Raw genomic sequence first — 27,249 nt, forward strand, 5'->3', positions numbered from 1 at the left:
TATATTATTACAGTGTAACAGATGGGCAATTAAAAGCAGAAGGGGGAACCCACTTCCCCACAGAATCCCATTCACGAACTCTCAGCCAGGTTCACTATCAATATACACTAGTTAGTAAATAAACTAAAGTCAGTTTGGCAGAACTTAATTCCCATACATTAATACTCCTCTGTTCTCTGGTCCATGGGGTCACAAAGAGTTGGACACAACTAAACGACTAAACAACAATGAGTCACACAGTGAATGAATCTGTGACATCAGGATAAATAAAGTGACTTATTGAAATAACAAGATGACTTCCATTTAAATTTTTAATAAAAGCCTTTTGTGCTGACAGCAACTAGAGAAGATTTAACAGAAAATTATTTTTTAAAGTTTACAATATTTATTTGGCAATAAGTCCAAACTAAACCAACAGGGACACAGGTGGCGCTGTGGTCTAAACCAGTGAGCCTAGGGCTTGCTGATCAGAAGGTCGGTGGTTCAAATCCCTGCAACGGGGTGAGCTCCCATTGTTTGGTCCAAGCTCCTGCCCACCTAGCAGTTTGAAAGCAGTCAAAGTGCAAGTAGATAAATAGGTACTGCTCCAGCGGGAAGGTAAACCGCCTTTCCGTGTGCTGCTCTGGTTCGCCAGAAGTGGCTTAGTCATGCTGGCCCCATGACCCGGAAGCTGTCTGTGGATAAAAGCTGGCTCCCTTGGCCTATAGAGCAAGATGAGCACCACAACCCCAGAGTCATCTGTGACTGAACCTAACAGTCAGGGGTACCTTTACCTTTACCCTTACCTTTAAACCAACATAATTTATTTCCAAGTAAAAATGGATAGGATTGGGCTGCATGTCATCTGTTGCAAAGATGTTAGATAGTCTGCTTCTAAAGAATGCCAGGTCTACTCTGTTTTCTCTCATGTTTTATAAATATCTCACATTGCTATAAAGAAGGCAGAGTTTTAAGCAGAAAGCTGCTTTATCTTAGGACATCAGTTCATTGTGAAGAAAAATCCATATCCAGCCACTTCTCTTGTTCATTCCCTCTCCGATATGTAGCTACCTACTTTTAAAACCAAGTTGGTAACAAAACTCACACTACAATGTTAAATTAGCACAATAAAGCTAGGAAGATTGTAGTATCATTTCTTATTTCTGCTAGGAATGTTTAGCATCTTAAATACATTTAAGCTTTACATAAAATTATCAGACTACTGCATTTCACAACCATTTGGCCTCACTGTTTACATTTTGTATTATCTACTGATAATCTATGTAGATTGGTTAACTGGAGGTAGCACTTAATGCATGGGATGAAGCAGGGTTAGGGTTGCAAGTAAGGCTCATTGAATTAAATAGTACTTCTAAGTGGGGTGTTGGAGAGGGGTAGTGCTTTTGCAGGGGGACATGTCTTGTTTCCTCTGGGGTAGTTTGTCAACCTTGCACTCAGCTGACACCTATGGCTCCTAGAAACTGTCAGCATAAAACAGCGCCCCCCCCCCCCGGAAATGGCTTAATAGAAAATATAAATACTTTATTGTCACTGTACCACATGTTTACAGTGAGATTACATGAGCCCCACCCCCCCCAATCTCTCAGTCCTTGTTACATTCTGGCTACCTAAACTATGTGTGGGTAGCCAATGAGTCTCAAACCCTCAGTCTTTCAGGATATATTTGGGAGAATAGAAGGCTAAAGATTAAACCTACACAATTCCGGAGTAGAGTCCCAAAAACAGTTGGATGGCTCCTTGTACACTTCTGGCAACTCATGCAGCCAAACTAGTACCAAACGTATTGCTCTGCTTTCCTTTGGACCACATCGGCGAGGCTGAAATGGGGGTTTTGCCTTCTGGGAAGCCCAGGACCTCTATACACACTGCCCAGGCTTGCACCCTGAATAAGTCACTTTGGTGCTGCTAACGCAGTGGGTTGATTTCACACCCGGAGGCACACTCCATTGTCTCTTGAGACAGACAGATGCCAACAACTTCTGAGTAGACATAGCTAACCAGATTGTAAGTCTGCATAGTTTTCACCACAATAAATCTGTTTATCTTAAAGATGCCTCAAGACTCTTTTATATAGTAATGAATTACACATGCACTCATCCTTGAACAAGAAAGATCCACCCTTGTGAGGATTTAATTTTAACTTATAAGAACCTTTAAATTGTTCCACAGAGTATAAAATCAAGAACTGCTAGATGGCCTTCTTTAATAAAAGGTCTTTGCTGCCTCATGGGAGGCTTAAAGTTTCACTCTATTTATTGCAAGATCTCTGACCCAGAAGAAACATTAATGCTTCTTCAGAAGAATTATTACTGCCAAATATATGTAGGGAGCCAAAAAAAAAAAAAAGGGGGGGGGGGAGAAGCTGCCTATTCAGATGTGGCAATAAAAAACATCATAAAACTTGCATCTAGGGATTGGCCAGGTTGGCACCTGCAAGCCAAGGGCATAGGTCCTGTAGGAGTGCAGAAACCATATCCCTCCACTCAGGCATGGTGTGGCTAGAGCCCACCAGTCCTTCTGCACATTTTGCGGACCATTCCTCCACTGCTCTGGGATGCCAGGCAAGATGCACAAGCTTCTCTGGGTGCCTTGGAGGAATCCAGTTGCTGGTGTGGGGGGACGAGGGACCACCAATACAGGGCACAAGAGAGCCTAGGTATGCCTCTGCTTGCATACAACAATGTGACTCTTTGGGAAGAATGTGTCATTTTCCCTTTGAGAGTTTGTATGATATGGCATCTAGAGAGAGAAACATAGGGACAAAACTCATAGAAGGGAAAGCCACAGAAAGCTTAATAGTGAAGTTAAGGTATTTTCATTACTCTAGTGTCCCATAGTAGGTCACCTGTGAGGGGAAAAGGGGCCTCATTTCCTCTACCAGTAGCAATATACAAGTTTGTCAAAAGAAGTCAGACTTGACCATTTTATCCTTTTACTACCAAGGGTTGAAAATTTTAGTCAAAGCAAGTAAGTTACATGCTATTTCTCTATCACTGCTTCTATTAGCTTAATTCAAATCTGAAATGCAGCGTGGGCAAGCCTGGAAGTGCTACTTACTCTCTCTCTCTCTCTCTCTCTCTCTCTCTCTCTCTCAATCCCCCCCTTGTTTATGCTGTAGCAGCAGCCGGGGGGGGGGGGGAGCTATTCCTTGCTATTGCTTAGATTTCTGAAAAGTTTCCAATGACTCAATGGTGTACAAACACAGCTCTCTACCAATGTCACAAACTAAATAAGACCAAAAGCAGCCAGCAATCAGAATCAGTCAGATGAAACACTAGTAGCTTTAGTTTAGCTTTTCACTGTTTAGATTCTACACTGTTAGTAGCAATACAATCCTGCTTAACAATTGCTTTTTGTGAGCATCTTAAAGGTTACAATTAAAGGCAACAATACATTGTTATACTATGTATTGTATTGTATTCTCTGTTTTATTGAATTTGTATGTAGCCATTTTACTACATTTTTTAAAACAAAGAAACAAACAAGGTTACAAGTCCGTGCATGTTTAGGTGGCAGTAAACCCCACTGAACTCAAATGGCATTTACTCCTAAGCAAGCATGCATAGACTGGACCAAAAGAGATTTAGCTACAATAAAGTGTTGGACTTTCCTTTGGGTGGATGAGAAGGGAAAGCAAGACAGAACATCCTATAGATTGTTTTCGGTGCTGTCAAAATATATTTGATTTTAAGGGTTTGGGGAAATGATGAAGCCACCCCACCGAGCCCACACAGATTTATTCGCAACCTAGCAGAGGCACAGCAAAGCCGACGACAGCTATATTTAAACGAGAAGAGAAAAGATGAGAAGAAAGGAAAGGGAGGCCTTGATTAGCTAGGAGAAAAGGCTTTCGCCCGGACTAGGCCCGACTTCTAGCGATTAGGCCCTGAATGGGTTACCCATAGCAACCGCAGCTCAGAAGAAGTAGGGAGGGGAAGGGGGGAGGGGAAAGAACTTGCAAACACGTGACACATCACGCGCTTGTCATCAACGACGCGCTAATCCGTTTGCCCAATCCCAAGATTTGCTTTCCCCCCTCCCATCGGGTCCCTCCTCCTTGCGCCCGCGCGCTCCGAGGAAAAGCAACGTTCCTTTAATCGCGTCGCACGCGCGCTCGCGTCACTCCGGTGTCTGCGGCTGCTCCTCCTCCCTGTTCACCCCTCCTCCCCCTCTTACGTCCCACCCTATATCGTTGCTGTGCCGGCAGCCAATGAGACGGAGTGTCTCATTGGGCCAATGGGGAAGCTCGGCTCTGGTGGCGAGAGCAACAGCGGCGGTGGCCGTGGAGGCTGGGGCTGTGTGTGTGGGAAGGGAGGAAACGGCGCTGGCTGGGCGAGAGAGCGAGCGAACGAGGCAGGCACCGCGGCGGACGAGGAAGGCACCGCTGGCGAATCGGCGCTCGGGACAGCGAGGAGGCAGCGAGAGCCGCCGGGAAGGCGGGTGGGCCATGGAGCGGGCGAGCCGGAGGAGGCGACGCCGGCACTCGTAAAGGCCCGCTGCCCCCTGGGCGAGCGAAGGAGCGAGCGAGGCAGGCGGGCGGCCGGGCGAGAGGCCTCACGCCCTCGCCCTCACGGGCCTCGGGCCTCAGCGGCGCACAGGCAAGGGAGAGAGGTGGCGGCGGCGGCGCAGGGAACCACGCGCTCCGGGTAAGGAAGGCTCCGCACTTAGTGAGGGCTTTCGGCGGGGGCGAAGGGCCTGCCCGGCTTGGCGGCGCGAAGTCCACGGAGGCCCCTCGCGGGGTAGAAGCGGGTGTTGAAAAGGTGCCGAATGACGGGGGTGCGGGCGGGGCGAAGGAGTGCTAGGACGGTGCCTGACCCGGGTTTGCGGAGCGACATACGTTGCATGCGTGAGGGGCGCCCTGGAGGGAGCTGCTGCCGCCACCCCCGAGAAACTGATGAGGCCTACGGTGAAAACGAGGGGGAAAGGGTAATATTGGCCACGTGTGTGTATTTGTGTGTGTCGAGTATGTGGGGGGCGGGGGGAGGGTTGGAAGGGTATTTAGTTAAAACGAAGTGGTGGGGTTTTGCGGGGGATTAAAAAGAAAAGAGAGGCCTATCTGTATATGAGGAAAGGGCGTTGAGATTACGTTGTAGGGCACGTTGGTACGTTCTCTTCTATTTTGGTGAGAAGGAGCATTTTGTTTTATTTCCATAAGCATTTGTGGTAAAAGTGGTGGCCAAAGAGCATTGGGGTGTGTGGGATTTTAAAGCCCTTCAATCTCATCCTCTGGTAGATGCACAAGTGTCTTCCCACATTTCTAATTACCTCTTTGGGGGTGCAGGTTCTAATCTGTATTAGTGGTTGTAGGTACAGGTTCTAATCTGTATTAGTGGTTGTAGGTACAGATCTATTATTATTATTATTATTATCTGTTGTACAGGTTGAGGTAACTACAGGACTGTGTTGTATGTCACAAAAAAGCGAAAGGAAGTGGGCAGAATGTGTTGGTGTTCATGAAGAAGCTGATGAGCTGGTGTGTGTGTGTGTAGTAATGGTACATGGAAAGGAAGGTTGAGGGTTGCTAAAGACAGACAAGGGTTGAGTCTCTAGAGTTTGACTGGGATGTGATGGGTATGGGAGATTGGGCACGCAGCAGAAATGTGGAGATGGAGTATATTGCATAGATGCTTTGTAGTTGGAAACCAGCTGCTGAAACAGGGAGGTGTGGAGCGCTGGTGCTGCAGAGGCAGATGGTGCAGGATTGAGTGGGGGTGGGGATGGGGTGAGGTCAGAGTCTGGTAAAACTCACAGCAGAAAGGAGTGGAAGTTATGGAGTTGAAAGCCCTGGGTACTAGCAAAATGTCTAGGAGGAGGTATGTTATTCGTTGGAATAGATTCAGTGAAGATTACGCTTGCTATGGTAATTTCCTTTTCCCATTTCATCATCTTTCAGTCGGTGTTAGCTCTGTGTATATGTGTAAAAGAAGAGCTCTTCTGCCTTTTCTTGTTTCTTTTTCTTAGTTTCTTCTGTGGATTGTCTTCCTTTCTCTTAAAACAAGAAATAAAAAGCAGCTGCATGTCTCCAAACAGAATTTAGGATCCCTCTCACTCCTCCTGTCTCTTAAGAAAGAGGATTGATTACATGTTTAGAAAGGCAAATCGTCCGCCCCCCCCTTCTCCAAGAAGCTTGGATGAGCTGAGCCCTCCAATGCCCTCTGCCCTTTTCCCAGAGAAAGCAGCTGTCTTGTGAGGGATGTGTGGTGTGGATTGAAAATCAGTCTGTTCATTGAGACACAAGGGCTGGTGTGTTCAGATCGGCTCCTGCTCATTAAAGTTGTGGCTCTGTTTTGATATTCAGTTGCAGGAAGGAACTTGTCCCCTCCCCCTCAGTTTGTACACAGATCTCCCTTGTCACCAGGAACCTGGCCTTATAGATTAAGAGTGAGCAGATCAGTCACTGTCTTTTAAAGCCAAATGCATCTCAAGGGATAATTCTAGAAACTGAATGGGGGACAAAATAGCTAAGGCAAAGAATGTAGTAAAATTAGGTAACATATTTTTTTGTTTGAACACTTTGTAGTTTTAATTCACAGATGATCAACTGTAATGGACGATGGTAATTTTGCTTCTTAGTTTTTCCAGCTCACAGTATTTCTGTTATTTTTTTCAACATGGCCATTCCATGATCAGTTCCATTTCCTGGGTAAAACACCCTCAGAAAACAAACAGAGGTGTTGCTTTCAGAATGGATTTTAAGCTTTTGTTGCAGACGTTTATTCTAGTTAAGAAGGGAGCTTAAATCTGTGATTTTTTAAAAAAATGACTCCCAGAGTTGTAGGGAAAGGGAATTCCCAGAGTAAAATGTCAATATCTGAGGCACTTTTAATGGGCAACAGTGGGTATCAGTAGACGGCATGGTATAGGGAGTTAGAGTGCTGAACTCAACTCTTAGGAAGCAGGGTTCAAATCCCCACTTAGCCATGAAGCTCATAGGGTGATATTGGGCCAGACATTATCTGTCAGACCAACCGACCTCATAGAGTTGTTGTTGTGAGGATGAAATGGAGAGGGGGAGAAGTGTGTATGGCACTTTGAACTCCTTGGAGAAAATGTGGGATATAAATATAAAAATCAAAACAGTAGTTGAAAAATAAGTGAATTATTTAAACCGAGAAGTTTGTATATTGTATGCTAGATAGAAAAGTAGCCTAAAATGGGTTTTGTTTTGTAGTCAGAAAGTATGCATTTCTCTCTCTCTCTCTCTCTCTACAAGTCTACTGGAATTGGATTTCCACATACAGATATGTTGTTTAACCTTAGGAATATCACAGAGGTAGAGTTACCTGGTAACAAGGATAGAATCATACAGGCAGCCTCCATGGTTCAGACATGGTTTTCTCATGCTTCTCTTTGCCCTTTTATAATTAACTGCCTAAGCTGGTTGAACAGGACAAGTTATTGAGGATGTTCTTGAGACTCCTGTCAGTCTAACATTAAAGCACCAGTAGCTCTTCAAGACTGGAAGTGTGGATGAGAGTGTTTCATGTGCGGTTGCCATAGATGGGCAGCATAATGGTTCCCGTATGCACAGCTCTGGTCTCATAGCAGAGGCAGATAAATCTGGTCTGCATTTGAAGACACAATTCTTTTTCACCAGAGAGAAGACTTATGTTAGTAACACACTGCAAGTGATAACATGGCCTGTCCTTCCTCCACACAAATGTGTACAATACAAAATAATGATTTGGTGGCTCATGAAGCAAATGTTATTGCCCTCTGCTCAAGTACTATATACAAGGAATTGATAAGGCTAGCCTGTGCACATCTAGGCCTTCTCCCAAGATTGAACTGGGTAATAAATTTTACATCAGTTTGGGCAAGGCAAGGACAATGTGCTAGTTAACTGTTTCAGGTTAGGAGGGAAGGAATTGTCTTAGGAAAGCTTTAGAAGAGCTGCAGCTCTGTCCCCATGGTATTTTGCATATATCTGGTTGCATGAATTACTTGAAAGCATTGTTACAATTTGTTCAATATTGCAACCTTTATAGTTAGTGCAATTTGATTATATTCCACTGTGCTAATATTGAGATCATATAGGTCCTTGAAGAATATTTGGTTCACAAGCATAGGCTTCTTTTTCATTCCGCTGTTATACTACTCTGAGTATTGTCTGCCTTTATTTATGCTATATCAATTCGGGAAATCTTTTAACGAAATAAAAACCTTCAATTCTTGCTTTACATTCACTTAAGGTAAAATGAAAATATAATATTTTTATTTGCTTGAAAATACTTACCTTATCAAGATATAACAATAATACAAGCTTTAAAAATTGATGAAATATTAAGTACTTTATTTTTTGCTGTTCAAATAATAGAATGAGTATGTTTTAAGCTTCTCTCCTCTGCTTTGATATTGTTTCAGGCTTCTGTTGAGCTAAGCAGGCAGATCTTATGCTAGTTTGAGTGGTTAGTTGAGCTGTGCTTAGTCAAGCTGTACTGTAAAAGCAGTATTTCTTTTTTGCACTAAACCAAAATTTATATAACTTCTGTTTGTTTGATTTGATCCATATAATTCTAATGTAGTTCATGCAAATAAGGTGCAAATATTTCACGGATTGGCTTTGAGTTTGCTCATTTCTTGTTCTAAGTGTGGTTTGTAAACATTGGGTTAAAATATGATATTTTTGGTGCTGTTATAGGTAAACATACTGATTTTTAGCAATAGGATTCTTAAGTGGGAAAGGCAGCAGTGAGAGGAAACATATCAAGAAGCAATTGCATGTGTTAATATTCAGACTACAGGGATGTATATGGTATGAGTGGTTATAGTTACTGAGCTGGGAGTGAAATCGAAATGCCTGCATTGTTCTTTTATTTATACTTTACATCTGCAAAATAGAGTGCCTATTCTCTTGGTTTTTAAAGATTCAATTTTTGTGGGAGAGATGTTCTGTACTTCAGTGAATCGTAAATGTCTTTAGGATTTTGGTAAACCTTGCTGTTGGTGGAGACACTGATGACAGGAAGGATATTTTCCTAAATGGAATGATATTTGTAAATGTCTGTTTTCTAGAATTCTTTGTAGATTTGAATTTAATGAATCAGGAGTATTTGCGAAGTGTGTTAGAATGTTCTGAATATTGCAGCACTTTTTTAGTAATTACTTCAAGGGCAACCTTTTCTATGTATCCATATATACACACACAGGTGGCAGCCATTTTTAGTGGGAGTTCCATTCCTGGCCCCTGCGTGTGCGTTGGCAGAGCACGCATAACCCTGTTCCACCCCCATTCTGCCCTATTCCAGGTCCAAAAGGACCCACGTGCTGGTAGTTGTGTGTCGATTGGGCATACACAAAATGGTCACTGCCTATAGTAGTCAAATGTACTGATCCTTGAGTCAGAACATTTACGGTAATCTGACTTGTACTTTGCTGCTAGACTGTATGGGGGACAGTACTTGATTCAGCTTTTGGGAAAAGTATGTTTTGAATCCCAGATGGCATCATTTTCCTTATGATTGTTAGTGTTGGGTTTTAAAGGCATTCCCTGTTGTTTCCGTATGAAGTCCAATAAGCCAAGTTAAATAAATCAGTTTGAATCAATGGGAAGAGTGGGGTCATTTATAGTGTTAGAGATGCATAGGATACTACAGGAAAGAAGGATAGGCAAGACAGGAATACATTGTAGTGGAGAGAAGCAGAAAGCTGTAGAAACATTGTAAGTGACTTGCTGATTGCTTAGTCATTGTAAGTGACTAAGTTGAATGTGGAATTGTGTGTTAATTAATAAGCAATTGGAGACCCATGTATCATACCTGCCCTCCTAGGGCAGGTGTGTTGCCTGGTTCCCTAGATGGTGAAAGAGGTTTGGAAAACATGATGTGAGTGACAAGAGAACTTGGAAGACATCACTTTAAGGATTGTGGGATGAAGGTTATTTCTTTTTATTAGATTTATATCCTGCATTTCCTCCTAAGGGATCTCAGGGCAATAGGGGCATCCCCTTACTTCTCAGAGTGGCTGTCCAGGAAAATTGGTTGCTTGCTTAATATGGATGGAGTGGTCAGAGTTCCAGAGCTGGGATGGAACTCAATAAAAGTCTGTTGACAAACTGGGTTTATTCCTCCAGAGTACATGGGTGATGAGCAGCAGTGAGTGTGGTTTGCTTTGACAATTGATTAAATATAACATTAACATTTATCGTTAAATACTTCAGAATTAATATGTATTTGTAAAGTAACCTAAGGTCCCAGCCACAAATACTAACTTCAGAATAGATGTCAAAATTGATTTGCAGTTGAATTTGAGTATATGTTTAGAAATTTGACCTTTAATTGATTTTATTCTCAAAGTCAGAAGTATTTACATTCACTGTTGCCAACTCACTGTGGCTAGTGTTGGCATGCTGTCTACCAAGCAAATGGTGCAGCCTGACATACTGTAAATGTTTAGTTGGAAGTCAGTCCCAGTGTGCTGAATGGGGTTTCTCCCTAATAGGTGTGCGTGGGATTGCAGCTCTATGGATCTGATGAGTTTGCTTGAGGGTAAATGGAAAGTGTCCAACACAAAGTATCTTAAGATCTACTTTGCAGTGAGCTGTTAAAGATGGATTCAGTAAGTTTCCCTTCAATAGAGCTGCTTTCTTAGTTGGCCTGTGTGCATTAATTTTCTTCAGATGAGTTACAAATGAAAAGGATCGCCTCATAAATAATGGTGGTTTTTTGTTATATTAATGTAGATACTTCACACATATAATCACGTGTTTTAATTCTGCATGTAGTTGTCCCAGAGGTAGGCAAAGAGTAACAAATGTTTCCCAGAGTGGAAAAAAGGTGTTCCAGAAGCTTGTTTTGTCAGTTCGTCATTCTCCGTTTTTTGGCTGTGCTTTCAAATAAATTTACAACTTTGTAAATATGCTGATGGGGCTTGCTATCTTAGAGGATAACACTGAAACTCAAATAGCCAGGCCAGACCTGACCACCTATCCTTTTTATAAATCTATGGGACATGATATCCAGGTCTCTTCTTTTCTGAAGCTTTTGTTGTGATCTTTGGTTAAACAAACCTAATCATTGTTCAAAAACTGAAAGGCTTACATTGCATATCTTACATGACACCTTGATTATATTTAAACTGCATTGTAGAGTTATGAAATACCATTTTGGGGAGGCTACAGTTGCTGTTATGAATAGTTTTTATCTCATTTTCAATTCCCCCTTTCATTATCTAAGACCAAGTTTTAGGTATGAAAAATAGCCTCCATGACAAACTTTGCAACTTCAGCAGTAGCTAAATCTGTCAGATTTCCTAGCAAACTGCAGTATCTTTTTAGTTCGCTATGTGAACCAAGTATGTTCTATTCAACACAATTTGTGTGAGCATAGACCAAAATTGTGTGAGCATAGATCAGTTGGGATATCATCATTCACTGTCCCATAGACATACAGTGAGTAGTATTGGGGATCAAGAGCTGAGAGAGTACTTTGGTAACAGTATTTTCTCCCCATTGCCTTCCCAGGTCACGTTTGCAGTTGCTTTTATGCAGTGATGTGAGGCACACACACGACTGTCTGCTTTGTCCCTGCCATCTGGATAAATGCAACATTCCAGTTTGCTGCACTGCCCTTGGCATTTAGGCTCTGAATTATTTATCCTCAAGGAGTCTGTAGGCAGTCTCTTTGCGTCTTTAAAGAAAGTCGAGAAGGGTCTGTTGGTTAAAACTAGTATTCAGTCTGCTTTATATACAGAAAATTTAAAGCGTAGATTCTTCTCTATTGCTTTAATAATGCAAGATTTTATAAAATCACATATTGTATTTAAAAAGCTATCTGGTTAATGCTTTTGATCTCAATTCACTGTCACAGGCAGGGTTTTTATCTTGGTTACTATCAGATATTTCATGTAAAAAAAATCCAACTTTGGATATGCTTCTGGTAAAAATATGACATTTTTTAGATGTGTGGACTGTAATGTTAGCATGTGGAAGAAGCTACCAGGCAATATTTGTATATATTTATGCAATAGAGAAAGGAACTCTGCATTGTGGAGTAGATTGCCAGGATGGGTGGGTGACCATATCTATCTAATGTCACTGCTTCTCAACCTCTGTGCAGCTGGCCCGTATATAGGAAATAGTTTTTTAAAAAAAAATAAAAAATTGTGTGTGGGGGCAGCAGCATGCCACTGTTAAAATCCAGTCATGATGTGTACAGTGTGTGCTAACTGGAGTTCACACTGGAAAAATGGAGGACACTCAACATTTCCGAGGATGTTCCAGAATTGATCAAGTGGAGATGGACTAAAAATTAGTTTTGAACATCTCATACTTTTAAAATGCTTGAAGGCCAATGGTTTTTTGTTCTAGAAATTTGTAAATTATTGAGTGACTAGCTTTACTAAAGCATAATCGTTAAAAGAATTGGTATGCTTACCCCTTTCCCTAAATTTAAATCAGAGTTTATTTGCATCTCTGGTGTCTCCTGTAGTTATTCAAAATGACAACCCATTCTGGACCGTCTCCCAGTCATAGGATTAGTATATTAATGGTGGGCAGAAGAAGGAAGGTCTCTGGGTGATTTGGAGTAGATCATTAATCCTTACCAGCTCCAATTAAAATAATAATCATGATAGTTTACGTCAAGTTGCCTATATATTTTTACTGAATGCAAACATTCCCCCTTCCTTCTTAAGCCCACTGCATTTATTGTTAGAAAGTGATTAAAAGACAAAAAATTAAGAGGAGAAAATTAGACAAAAAGAGTGGAAAACGATCATAAATAAAAGGAAAAAAGAACAATACAGTATATATATTTTAAGTGACTTAGTATTTCAATATGTGTAATGAGCCATACCATGAATTGTATTTTAATTCTACATATAGTAGTTCCAAAAATCATGCCAGATGGGTTTAAATTTAGTTTCTTTCAATGTTTTAGTGTACAGTGGTGCCTCGCAAGACGAAAAGAATCCGTTCCGTGAGTCTCTTCGTCTAGCGGTTTTTTCGTCTTGCGAAGCAAGCCCATTAGCGGATTAGCGCTATTAGCGGTTTAGCGGCTATTAGCAGCTATTAAAGGCTTAAGGGATCAGCGGATTAGCTGCTAAAAGGCTATTAGCAGCTTAGTGCCTTAGAAAAAGGAGGTGGGGAGCGAAAAAAACCCCCCAGGAATCGCAAGACATTTTCATCTTGCGAAGCAAGCCCATAGAGAAATTCGTCCTGCGAAGCACCTCCAAAACGGAAAACCCTTTCGTCTAGCGGGTTTTCCGTCTTGCGAGGCATTCGTCTTGCGGCGCACCACTGTATATATGATCCTTTACTGAGCTGTCAGCTTAAAGTGATCATGTGTCCATCCATCAATATTGGGTGCAGTGCATGTTTTAAAAATGTTTATGGGAACTGACTGCCTTGAGTTTGCTATAGGATTTTACCTAAGGATTGTTGTATGTTAGACTTATAAAGGAAATGTAATTGGTAACAGCCTTCCCATGGTGTCTGCTCTGAATGAGACATAGAGAACTACATACCCCATTAATTGTTATTGCACTGTCTGTACAAACTTGGCATGGGAATTGTTCACCATGGGGAGCTAACATGCTGCAGGGCGCTGGATGAATTTGAGAGACCTGAATTCAAATCCCTGTTTAGCCTTGAAGTAACTGGGGTCAGTCCTCTCTGTTTAATCCAGTGTTAGAAATCAGCCATGTGCTAGGCATGTTTTGCAATTGGCACAGGTCCAACTGCAACCACAAAATGCCAGGTTGGTTTCTGGGGAAAACAAAATGTAATTTAGAGAAGGATCTGAAATATTTTCCTTGAAACTTGAATTTGTTTTATTTTGAATTGTTTTATTTGATGTTTTAATGTCTTGTAAACCACTTTGATTTGTTCTTTAAAATATAAAGTGGTATAGAAATGAAAACAACAGCAACAAACTTCATGGGGGGGGGCATTCCATTGTGGCAACTGTAACCTAGGTTTAAGGTGCCATTGGGTATTAGATTATATTTCTGAGTTTCTAACACTGGTAAACTAATTAACAGGATTGTTGTGAGGATCAAATGCACTGACATAATATACTGCACCTTACGTTTCTTAGAGGAAGGCAGGAATGCAGTTGAGATTAAACCAGTGGTATCACTATGGTTAAGTATAACTATTATTCCAGTTGTAAACTACTTATTGTTTTTTGCTTTCTGAAACAATTAGTGCTTGCTAGAAATAAGCAAATGATCCCTAATTTCAGACAATGCCAGCAGTTAGATGCACATTTGGTGGAGGAATTCCTGGAGCATTTGTGCTTCTGTAGTTCATTTGAAGGCTCCTTCATATTCCAAGGCTTCCAGTTTGACCTCCAAAGCACCTAGAAAGAAGTAATGACACAATACAAACGTTAAAGCAAGATTTTATGGGTGGCCACTGCATTGCACTGATGCTATTGCTGACATTGAGCTTTGTTTTCTCATGCCAAAGCCCTAATAATATATAATCCAATTATTTAAAAGATAAGACCAATGTATGTACATGCATTTAGCTCTCTTTTCTTGTATTTATTTTTAGTTAAGACAGAGCATTAATTTCAGAAGAGCTATTTTTGATAGATTTGTGATTGCTTATTTCAGAATTTGATACGTGAGTCGTTATGGGATTTCAACTGAAAAAATGTCCTTCCCACTGTGTCACAACAGTGCTATTTATTCAGCCTGAGTTCCCCCCCAGTCTGCAGTTATTTGACATCTGAGTATTGGCTATAGTCCTAAAACATACTTTTAAGGCAGGCAACAGTGGTCTGTAAATATGGTTGTGTAATTTAAAGATTTTGTTTTGCTTGGGTTTCTGCTGTGGCATAGTACAAATGTCCTATATCTGTATATAGTACTGGGTAGCTGATTCTATTGATCTACTGTACTATAATTGCCCTAGCCCTCTGTCTCTGAGTGGCAGGGGTCTGGATATCTTCCCAGGCAAAGTTTCTCCTACAGAGCCTTTCTATTAATGTACAAAAGGACAACTTAGGCTTTACATACCTTTCATCTTCTTGATCTGCCCTCTTTTTGCATCGGTGTCCTTATGACACTGTACTGTTTTGGGACTAAGAGTGAGTACTGTGACTGGGTGTCATCTTGACACTGGCACAGGGCCAACCGTGGCCTCTGACCACTTGGGCAACAGAGCAGCTCATCACATGATCAGATGCTTAAGAGTATTTATTTTTGTGTAGTCAGTCTAGCAACCTGTTGGCGTATCTAGTATTCTGTTGCCATATCTCCTTACCAACCTGGTTTAGTATGACTTTTTATTTGCTCTGCAAAGAAAAGCAGGGTGTAGCTTTAAACATATAAACAATTTTTTAAAACTTCACTCTTTTCAAACTGGACCAAAAAAAAAAAAATCACACAAAGAAACACATAATTTGTTGACTATTGCTCTGGCATGGCAGTTTTAACAATGTTGGAAGCATGTGTGCATGCTATTTTGTATCAGTTGTGCTCACTATGTTACATCGGGCAGATAATGAGCTCGCTGACCGGAAGGTCAGTGTGTTGAATCTGCGTAATGGGGTGAGCTCCCATTGCTCTCTCCCAGCTCCTGCCATCCTAGCAGTTCGAAAGCATACCAACGTGAGTAGAAAAATAGATGCTGCTGCAGCGGTAATGTAAATGGCGTTTCCGTGTACTCTGGCACTCCTCTTGGTGTCCCGTTGTGCCACAAGCGGTTTAGTCATGCTAGCCACATGGCCTTGAAAGCTGTCCATAGACAAACATCGGATCCCACAGCCTGAAGTGAGATGACGGCTCTGGAGGCTAGTACTTGGGAGAAAGCTGGTGGAGCAAATCTGTAACACGCATTGTATAATGTAAGCTGCTCTTTTAAGAGTGTACTATACTACAGAACTCCTCTAAACACCTTATATTTACTCATTCAATTATTTGCATCAAATTGTGCTTCATATATTTAGATACTGAAGGTACCTATCTAATCTCTGCTCCCCAATCAAGTATATTGAAGTAACTATGTTTAAACATTAAGCCTCGTGAAAAATAATATGCTTCTGATGCTATCCAGTGAACAGCTTTATAAACAGGGTAGGTCAGGGTAGCCCTGTGTAACTTTTCCAGTATAATAAAGGGTTACAGTTCTGGTGAGTTATGTACAGTGGTGGTGGACAGGGCAGGGGAATAAGTATCAGGAACCTTGTAGATTCAGGGCACTGTTAGTTTCCAGGACATGAAGTGTCTTAATATTCTCTCTCCTCACAATGCTCCTCAAAATGGTTGAGCTATTTGTAGTTAGCAATGTGAGAGTGAAATTTGTAATGCATAAAGTAAAAAACTGAATGTTTGAATATTGACAGTTTCATGTGGAATACAGTACAAGCTATGGTTTTGGGTACCCCCCCAAATCTTTCTATAAGCTATTTGTGGTAACATACAAGAAAAAACAACAACTTTACCCAGATATAAGTACTGTAGCTAGAAAAATCCCAGTTTGTTAAAATTCTACAAATTACATGTCCATTTAAGTTGTGGAAGTTCTGAACCAATGTTTGCAATGATTAATGAGCTGGAGTAGGGCTAATAAAATGAAGCTTAATCCAGATAATGTGGAGGTACTGTTTGTTGATGGGTGTCTTCTGACCATCCTGTGTTCATCCTGTTCTGGATAGGATTATGCTTTTCCCTTAAGGATCATGTTTGCATTCTTAAGGGTACATGCACCATTCACCAATGTAGACAGGTTTGCCAGGTGTGGCCTGTCTCGGATGGAGATTGTGGATGCAGCATCCATGATCTAGTAACATACTGTTTAGATTAGAGTAATGTGTTGTGCATGGGAATGCCCTTTGAAAACTATTCAGAAAAATAAGTCAGTGAGAAGTACTGAAACTAGATTGCTGACTGGCCCTGGGTATTTGGAGTATTTATTACTAGTTTTTAAAGCAGCCACACTGATTCTCGGGCCATTTCTGGACATGGTTCAAAATGATGGCATTTATATTTTTAAATTCTGTGGTTTAAGACTCAGTGTAGTTTACAGATTATGCTCTCACACAAAACTGTCTCAGTGTTTAGATTCTTTTCTGAGTCCTTCTGCCTTTGGAGATGAAGTCCAAGATAAAATGTCTATGGTGGTGATTACCTCTGGTTTGCTCTGTTTTAATGTGGATTTAGTTCTTTTTGAAATATTTTTTATGAGTGTATGTTTTATTTGGTTCAAATTTTTTGGGTAAATTGCTCTGGGAGAATTTTAAAATTTAAGAGCAGGGTAAATATAAACAAATAATTAGAAACTGTTATGCTCACATTTACTTGTTGCTGATCTCAGCAAAATGGTTGATGAGTAGTTTGAATAAATGACCTTGCTATAGGTTTCTGCCCGTCTGACTTGTCAGTGTAATTGACATACCTGGTCTACTGTTGCTATTATTTTTTCTTTGTGGAATTCTTGATTATTTAAACAGGCACTAACTTCCCTGTAAGCAGGAGACATTCAAAGTGCAAGTCCTTAAACAATGAAAACAATGTCTTGTTCCAGCCAATTCCAGAATTCTCAGTATCTTAATATATAATTCAAAGCCATATGTTCTTCTAGGAAGCAAGGTACAAACCTATTCACCAGCCATTGTCTACAGAAGTGAAAACTGCAGTCTTAGAATATCCAAATGTCAAATTTTAAATTGCCATATTTTTTTAAAAAAGCAACAACTTGGTGTATTGCAGGTGTAAATGGTTTTATTTTCTTTATTTTTGTTACTTTAAGGGTGTTTCCACCAAATGGAGGCAAACAACTGTGGTAAATAAGTCTTGGCAATTATTGTAGTGAATTATTATTTTTCACTGACATTGTACATTGGGGCATTTCATCAAAAGCTGTACTGCAAATGTTCCTGCATTTTGCATGTATTGTCATGGAGTGTAATTTTCGCTTAACTGTAGTTTGCTTTTATATATTTTTCCCCTGGTTGTCATGGAAACTCAGTCCAGTGTTGCACTGGCTGCTAACAAGTGCTAGGTTACGTTGCCTTTTATAATGGAGCTGTGTTAGTCATGCTGCAGTTTTTCAGCGATGGAACCCCGTTTGGAGATGTACTTCATAAAATTATAACATGATTGCAGCATTTTGAGCAGCTTTCAGAATGTAAATATTGGATATTTTATGAACAGTTTCTTTTGTTACAAGAGTTGGGTGCCTAAACTGGCTGTTTGAATCTTCACAGCATCTTTTCATGATAGGGTTTGAAATCTTCTATATTATATTCATAATATCAAATAGCTTGATTAGTAGTATTTTCTTCCTGTGTCATGGAGCTCTGGTGGAAGATGTTAATGTTGTGAAATACAGGAAAGATTTTGCATTCATGTGTTTTATAAGATACCTTTAAAAACAATACCTTTAAAAGTACTCACGGTAAATTAACAGTTGCTTTATCTATTGGATCATAGTTACATCCTTAAAAGCACTACCGTTTGTTTTTATGTGGAGAATGTATTACCATGTTGGTGGTTTAGGTATTGCTGTTAGATGGAAATTCATTCTTCCTTGTGTTCATATAACTTCCTTAGTTTTTTGTTAAAAAAACACTGTCAAACTTGGAATATATTTAACTTTAGAGCCATTGAGGTGGTTTTTTTTTTTTAAAGCAATGGAGTTCTTATGCAAAATAAATCAAACTGAAAACTGCATGTTCTTTTAGAGTGACAGAACAGATCTTGTCTTCGCTTGCTAGTACAGAAGGGCAAATCATGGCCCACAGTACTAAATCAAAGCACAAAATACAGGCAGGCAAATTGTTCTGCATGATGGGCCACTTTGCAGAATGTGGTTTGCTTCATATTGTGAATCTGCATATGTTGTTGTTGTGATGCGAGACCATTAGTAATGGATGAGGCCTGTAGATCATGGGTAGGTAAACTAAGGCCCCGGGGGCCGGATTCAGCCCAATCGCCTTCTAAATCTGGCTCACGGACCGTCCGGGAATCGGTGTGTTTTTACATGAGTAGAATGTATCCTTATATTTAAAATGCATCTGTGGGTTCTTTGTGGGGTATAGGAATTCATTCATTTCCCTCCCAAAAATATAGTCCGCCCCCCCCCCAAGGTCTGAGGGACAGGGGACCGGCCCCCTGCTGAAAAGGTTTGCTGACCCTTCTGTAGATGGTTTTCAGCCTTTCAGCTAGCCTAAGAAAGACCAAGAGCCCTACTAACTTAATACCTTTGGTACTCAAAATTGATTTAGTTCTTGAGGATATTTTATAGGCTCAGAGAATAAGATATTGAAAAATAGCACAAATATTGCACAAATCTGTTAATAAAAACTGCCTTCATATATTCAAGTTTGTCTGCTTAGTCATGTGAGCTGGAAACTTTTTTTTTTAAAAAGCAAAGATTTCAAGGATTTTTCATGAAGCTGTGGGCTGCACAAATATCTCAGCATGTGGTTTGTGGGCCTTACATTGCTTGCTGATGGAGCACAGTCTGTTCTAATTCAACATTTTCTTTTAGCCTTAGACATGATCTAAGATGAGCAAAGGACAGCTTGTGTAATTCTTCAGAACTGTAAATGTACACAATACATGAAAGCTATGTATAGAAAAAAGCAGTTTAGTCCTGCTTAAATCATGTGAACATGGACTCTAAAATCTCCTTTCAGGTTATGCTCAGTGGTAAGATTTGCTCTTTGCAAGTTCCACTTCAGCTAATTGTTAAGGAATTTTTCAAAGTGCATTGCATAGTTTTTAGGAAAGAACAAATATATTATGTACCTTAGGTGTGTGTGGTTATAACAAACTAAAACAAGTTGTGTTTGTCTTTAATTTCGAGCATCTGTTTTGTTTCCATTTTTTATATTAAAAGGAAAGAGGATGGTATTTAGGATTGGGATAGTAGAAATTAAAAAAAAATCATTGCATGAATAGCTTTCTTGATTGTCATGTGCTTCATGTTATTGTGTAGACTTCCAAAATCATGTTATTTTTCTTGCTGAAAAATAGTCTGAGCAGATAAAGGTAGGATCCAGCAAGTATCTTCTGTGTATCCAAGTATTTCCACATGCATTCATTGGGAATACTCTGGGTCCCCCCATTTGAATGTGTCTGATTCATTGTGTTGGAAGCTATTACAAAGCATTTCCCTAAATTTCAGGTGTGCTTATTTGATTGACTACAGGCTGCAGTGAAAAAGGGGAGGCCTCTGTATTGCAAAAATGGGTAGAAGCATAGAGCAATATTTTCACAGCTCTTTGCATCCTGCACATTAGCAGTAAGCCTCAATTATGGAAATGGTGGGGGGGAACAAGAAAGTCAGAAATCTGAGTTTCATTCTGAAGGGACTGTGTTCATGAAGAAGCCTGTTCATGTGTGGAGCTGAACATGAAAAGTATGAGTGTAAGGCTGATACCAACTACTGTAGGATCTGGGGAAGTAAGTATTATCTGCATTTTTGAAGGCAGAACCTTTAACACTGGGTTGGCTAAATGTGACCTTCTAGATGTTGCTGGGAGGAAAAAAAACCCATCATCACTGACTTGACCATCCTAGTTGGGGCTGATGGAGATAGGAGTCTAACAACATCTGGAGGGCCACAGGTTCCCAACCTCCACTAATGGTTAAAACAAGCCAGATATAAATGGGTTTTTGCAGCTTTTTTGTGTAAAGAAATAAGATTATTATTTATTTATAGCATTTTATACTGCTCATTAGCAATAGGATTTTAGGTCAATGTACAGTTTTTAAACCATAAAATACACAAATACTGCATAAACATGGAATCAAAGATAATGTAAAACAACAGTAGTGCCCAAGGTTTAAAAAGGACTCTGACATGTTTGCTTTTCTGAGTCCCTTTTAGACCTTGGGCACTGCTGAAAAGCTTTAGAAAATAAAAGCCTCACAAAATAAAAAGGGTATTTACCTGGTGCTTAAAAATACTCAACACAGGCACCAGTTGAGGGCATTCCACAACCAGGACACCTTCACTGAAAATGCTTTACCCAAAGCAATTGTTTACCCCACCTCATTTGGCAGGGTGTCCAGTATTGGTGTATTGGTGTCCAGTATTGTGAGCCAAGGATACCCATGTAAAACCAAAACAAGTGGCTATTGTAAAGTGATATATCTCTTATTGGTCTAAATATATCACTTGCTAAAGTGATACCTTATGTACCACTGAGGTAGATTAGATGCTATCTTAATTTGTATTGCATTGTCAGGGTCAGCTCAACAGAGATACACCAAGAAAATGTTAATTTTTACTAGCTGGCTTAAGACGAATAACTGCTAGCTTCTAAGTATTTGACGTATAGGCTTGTAGGGATGTGAAGAACTGAAAGGGGTAGACAATACATATATTGTCAAAAACATTCTCTGAGCTCCTTAAATCAGGATTCATACTCTTTAGGTACTTAGCTTCTTTCAGTTTTCTCTTTACATGCATATATCAACATGAATAAATGTAAGTATGCTTACCCATAAAGTTCAGAGGCAGCCTTTTGAGCTTGATCAAAGATAATCGAGTGTACAGAAGTTGGATGGAGAGTGGGGGAAGCAAGTTCCAGTTTTCAGGAATTTTTTTTTGAGAAAGCTAGAATTGTATTAAACAAATACTACTTTCCATACATGTTTTCAGTCTTCTTTTAGGGATTGACACATTGTGGTTCAGCCTGCCTTCTAGTAATTTAATGAAAAATGTCATAATTATCAGATAGAGAAGTTACCTGTAGTATCTTAGACAAATCTAATAATTGAATAATTTTAGTTTAAATTGGGGGTGGCTAACCGGCAGATGCTTATGAACTACAATTCTGATCACTCCCAGAATCTGTGGTTAATTATCAGGGGTGATAGGATTATATTCCTGTGAAAGGGAGACTAAAAATGAACAACAAGGGTGGGCTCTGTAAGATATTTACTCTGCAAAGTAAAGTAAACACCTAGGTGTTTCCTTGCGCTGCTTTGGTTCGCCAGAAGCGGTTTAGTCATGCTGGCCACATGACCCGGAAGCTGTCTGTGGACAAACGCCGGCTCCCTCGCCTATAGCGTGCAACCCCAGAGTCATTCGCGACTGAACCTAACGGTCAGGGGTACCTTTACCGTTATCACCTAGAGTTGTTTTTTTTTTAAGATCTTGTTGCGCTTTCTACATGTTTTGTTTATTTAAGATACTTGTTTTGACTGTTTATATTTATTTGTTTATATTGAGATTAATCAAATAATCTTATCCTTGATGGCAGCTGGTGATTTTTTGTTTCTTTTGATTTTTAAAAGATTACTATTATTATTTTTCTTATATTAGCAGACAACCTTTTTTAGAATTATAGGAGTTATAGTGCAGCAATGTCTAGAGGGAACCAGGTTTGCCACCCCTGCATTTAATGGTATGCTTCTCAGTAACAGTTGCATGCCCGTCTGTTCTGTAAACTCTCCCTCTTATCCAGGGTACCCCACTCAGAAAATTTTTTTTTAAGCTGCCAGTAGTTCTTTTTAGCTGAATACAACTCCTGTATTAGAGTAACAGACTATTCAGTTGGTCAGCAGGCTGAAATGAGTCATCTTGAGGGACCTGGTTTTGGCTAGAATTTTGCTAAAACAACCACAAAACACTGTTTACATCTGACAAGAACTTGTTTCTAATAAAAGGAAATTACACACAATTTCATATACAATATAGGTTTGTCTTAGGTTTCCAGACAAAAAGGGAGGTAAAGCCCTATTTACAGTGTACTATAAATCCAGCACATTTATGTGCTGCAAATGTGGCTGGAATAGTCCAATATCCCATCAACTGTGGTGTTGGTGACATCTCGCTTTCTGTTAGCTTCTGTTATACTAGAAGTAGGGATTGGCACAAGGGTTTCAGATGGCTGGGGCATTAATTTTTCAGTAGCATGAGCCTATTTACTTAGGATTCCCTAATCATTTATTGCTAATAGTATATAAAGGACTGTGCCTGTGCAAGAAAAGCTGTCAGTCTGTTTGAAACCAAAACCTGGCCTCTAAGATATTCTGTGCTATAGCTGCAGTTTTCCTTTTCATTTGAAGTTCAGTATTTTTCAGGGTGCTACTTGGATGTCAGCAATGCAAAATCTCAGAATTAAGAATTGGAGGAACAACACCAGAAATATATCAGTGTGAGCAGACCAGGGTGGAAAATAATGAATACACATAAGTACTTGGTACTAATCAGTGGATGAAATACACTGTGATTGTTGGGTGCACACACTAATGCAGGCTTCCTTAACCTCGGCCCTACGGATGTTTTTGACCTACAACTCCCATGATCCCTAGGTAGCAGGACCATTGGTCAGGGATGGTGGGAATAGTGGTCTCAAAACATCTGGAGGGCCAAGGTTGAGGAAGCCTGCACTAACATAAAAGAAAATAAACTTCTTGAGTTGTGGCATTTTTTAAAAAAGATCAACATTGTTCTGCAACAATTTGTTCTTTAAAAGGAATAAGGTAGAATTTTCAGATGGACCAGTGTTTTTGCCAAATAGAACCTCTATGAAGGCTTCCATGTACATTTCACTGAAAGATTATAAGAGTATCAGTTGTTATAAAGATAATTTTCAGAAGTGTTAGATCCCCCCCCCCATTTTTGACACATTCTAAGATTATACTTCTGTTCAACATAAAATGCATATTGCTTGCTTTCTCTTTCCTAACTTCTGGAATAGACATCTGAATTAGCTTTTTAGACACTAAGTACCCAACTAAAATATTTATTTATTACACTGCTATCCCGCCTTTCCTTCAAGAGGGTCATACGTAGTTCTCCATCTTCCCATTTTACCACAACAATCCTGTGAGGTATGCTAGGCTGGGAAGTAGTGACTGGGCCAAGGTCACGCAGTAAGCTTCATGGCTGAATGGAATTTAAACCCTGGTCTCTCAGGTCCCAATCCAATCATCTAACTACTGTAGTATAGTGACTGGAGTGTTGAACCTGAACTGGGAAATGAGGATTAAAATTCTTCAACGATGAAGCACTGTAGATTGCTTCAGGCCATATTTCTGTCTAAATTGCTTAGCAGGATTGTGAGGATAAAATGGGATAACCTTTTGAACTTCTTGGAGGCATGGCAAGATACAAATACGATAATCAAGGATGCAGGATACTAATATTTTCTATATTATTATTATTATTATTATTATTATTATTATTATTATTATTTATTACCACCCCACCCACCCATCTGGGTTTCCCCAGCCACTCTGGGCAGCTTACAGCATATAAAGTTTGCAAGCTTCTACAGTCTTTCCCATAAAAATAGGCCCAATAAAATGTATCACTTTACTTGCTTTGTTTCTTCTTTGTATTACATGCAGCTTCCATTCTGTTTAGCATTGCAAAAGATCCCTATGGCAGAAATAGAAGTGTAACATGAGAGAGGCATTATGCTTTGTCTTTTTTTTTTTTAAGTGCTCTCTTGAAAACTAATCAGTCCTCCTTTGCTTTTCATTTCAACACTCCCTCCCCATCTGTTCTTTACTTTTACCTAGTTCCCTGGAAGTCCATGTACCACCTGCCTCCTAAATTTGCCCTTCTTTTCCAGTTACTTGTCTCCAGAATATATGCTTCTTTTTCATGTTGTTCCTCCTTTTTGATGTTCATGGTTATGTGTTTAAGATTGCTAGTCTGGCTTCACTCTTCTAGCTGACATAGGTGCTATGCACATAAATATTAAAATGTGTTTTCAGGTCATTGTATTAAACTAAAACCAGTTCTGGCTCTGATGTGTGGTTAACTCCATTGCTTAGGAGCATCATGTTAACAGAGCAGGAAATCCTTTGGGTTTTTCTCAGTACAGGAGGCTTGGTACTGCCATAAAAGGAGGGGTTATTTGTTTTGTTTTTTGGTATATGAAGGGTTCCTTTCCAAAGAAAGAATAGTCAGCCTTGCCTTCATGATTAAATAAGTAGCTCATATTTATGTACATGAAATCTTAAGTAGCAATGCATACATGTCATTTTTTAGTTCAGCCCCTGGAGTTCTTATATGACTGAATTTTAGCAAACATTGGTGGTTGACTAAGCTGGGATACTGTATTAAAGACTGCTCACCATCTGCTTCAGCATTTTTGAACATGTCAGAGGTTCTCTCCAAATGGAATGTTCTGTACTTGGCTAGGCCTCCTGCTGTCTGGATTGGTTTGTCATGCATTGTAGCACACTGGTTCATTTTCCTAGTTCAGTTCTGGCTTTTATTGTTATATTTGAAGTCATTTTTATATGTCTATATAGAGGTATCGCTATAAAGCAGGCCTGTCCAACTGGTTGATCGCAATCTACTGGTCGGTCATGGGCTTTCCCTGGTCGATCCTAAAAAAAAACGCTCAACAACTTTGGTCAATCTAATGGGAAGATCACTGCCAGTTTATTTATAGTGGGAGTAGATCACAGTCTCTTGGAAGGTGGACACCCCTGCTATAAAATATTGCTATATATTCAGGTATTGTAGCACAGTTTTTTAAATCCACAATTAAAAGACAGCTCATCCTTTACAAGACCAAAGAGCGTTTTTGACCGGCCTGGTATGGAGACAGTATAATCCTCTCCTTTTGAATGAGTTAGTACTCTTCAAAGTGCTCTACAACTTATATTTTCACAATGACGCTGTAATGCTAGTTTGTAATTGAGGCTAATTTTTTAAAGGCCAATGTTCAATGACCACTCAGATATAGGTCTCTGAAGCCCTAGCCAAACACTCCTATTACTCAATACCCCACAACCTCCAAAGGAGGTTTATGCATGGGACCCAGGTGTTTATAGGGCCAGGCGTGCTAAGCTTCAGCTGTAGAACTGCATCATGCATCTGGCTACAGTTTGATGACGATTGTTGCATTACTTTGCTCAAATTTAAATAGCCTTGCCGCCTTTTGTTTTTCTACTAGAGATTGGTGATTTTTATTGTAGTTGCCTAGTGCTGTCTTTTATAGGTTAGCCTTGACTTCTTTTACTTAAGAACAGCTGGCTTCACTGCAATTATGAGTCACAGTTTGCTTGTTCTGGAATGATAATAGCAAGCACCAGATATCTTATTCTTATGGTAGTGTTAGCTATAAAAAAATATGAAGGTGATACTTAAAAAGGAAGGGTATATTTTATTGGTGAATATTAGCTTCTGCTAATGTTTATGTAAATGCTAGCATGGGATAGTTATATGATACAATTGCCAGTAAATTTCACGAGCTCTTACCTGTACGGTACTTAAAGCATATTGTTACTACTTTTGTATTTAAACCAGGACAAGAAGTAAATAGTTTGATTTTAAAGTAGTATTTTTTTTCTGAGGGAGCAAACCTGTGCTACTCTCTTTCTTTGTGAATGTATTCTTTCTATTCTCTTGTCTTGAAAAAAATTCAGTTTCTAAGAGTAACCAGAATGATTAGTAAATAAGTTATGTAGTTATGTGAATCCCAGGTTATCTTGATCAAGTAGGTCTCTATAAGTGTAAGTGCAAATTCAGTGACTAAGATTCCACCCCTCCCCGAAACCCACCAAAGACCAGATCTCTTTTCTTCTCATTTTATTCTGGCTTTCTGAAAAGATTTTGTCAAAATTTATTTCAATATTTTCTATGTATGTGACTCTGAAATAAGATTATTTTTCAAGAGGGCTGAAAGGAAAATCCCAGTTGCACAAGTAGGACATCACAGTACTATCACCCAGTGGACTGTTGAAGTAGCAAAGCACATTGGGAATAGAATTCAACAAGATATTTTGATGAGGTGTAATAATTTTAGCATGCTTTCCCCCCCTGAAGCTTGCATTGTGAGTCTTTATATTTATGTAAGATAATTTTTGTTTGTCTTTCAGAATACAGAGCTTCTTTGGAGACATCTCTTTGTTGGATTTTATCCATGTCCTGCTAACCACAACTTTCAGCTATGGAATCGGTAACTATTTTATTGCTTACCCCCCCCCAGCACTCCCCCCCCTTCAGTGGAATAGCTTTTGTAATAGCGAATACAAAAACAAAATATGACTATGAATCGTGATAGTGATTTTTCATTTATTATTCTTAAAATGTAAATATTTAATAGGTTTTGATAAGAGTAGTCGTGTTAGAATTGGTTTTGTAGTGCAGATAAAATGTCTTCAGCTTATTAAGAAACTAGTTTTAGTTGTAGTGCAATGTATAGCAGCATCACAAATAAGGCCTGAGGGTGAACCTCCCTGCAGTACCTGACAAAGGTTTTGTAGGGAAATTACAAATACAGGCTATGGCTTTCATTTTATCATCACCAAGACATATATTGGGTAAGTTATCATCTCAGGGAAACTTTCTGATTTAGATGCTTGGATAAAGCAGCA

At 39.7% G+C, this 27,249-nt stretch overlaps 1 protein-coding gene across 4 annotated transcripts in view; it reads left to right on the forward strand.

Moving 5' to 3' along the window:
* The first annotated feature begins 4,078 nt into the window (after positions 1 to 4,078).
* ANKRD11 (ankyrin repeat domain containing 11) overlaps positions 4,079 to 27,249 on the forward strand; it is a 179,499-nt gene continuing 156,328 nt past the window's right edge. For 2 of the 4 annotated variants that reach the window (XM_083456434.1, XM_083456437.1), the window contains exons 1-2: positions 4,223 to 4,646; positions 26,752 to 26,831. The gene's annotated coding sequence lies outside the window, so the exon portion shown is untranslated. Of the gene's footprint in view, positions 4,647 to 18,781; positions 21,108 to 23,102; positions 23,141 to 23,282; positions 26,832 to 27,249 lie in introns of those variants that run through there. The other 2 variants (XM_083456435.1, XM_083456436.1) reach the window with 2 other exon arrangements.

This window comes from Podarcis tiliguerta, assembly GCF_965153285.1.
Source record: "Podarcis tiliguerta genome assembly, chromosome: 8".
In the NCBI taxonomy this organism is placed as follows: Eukaryota; Metazoa; Chordata; class Lepidosauria; order Squamata; family Lacertidae; genus Podarcis; species Podarcis tiliguerta.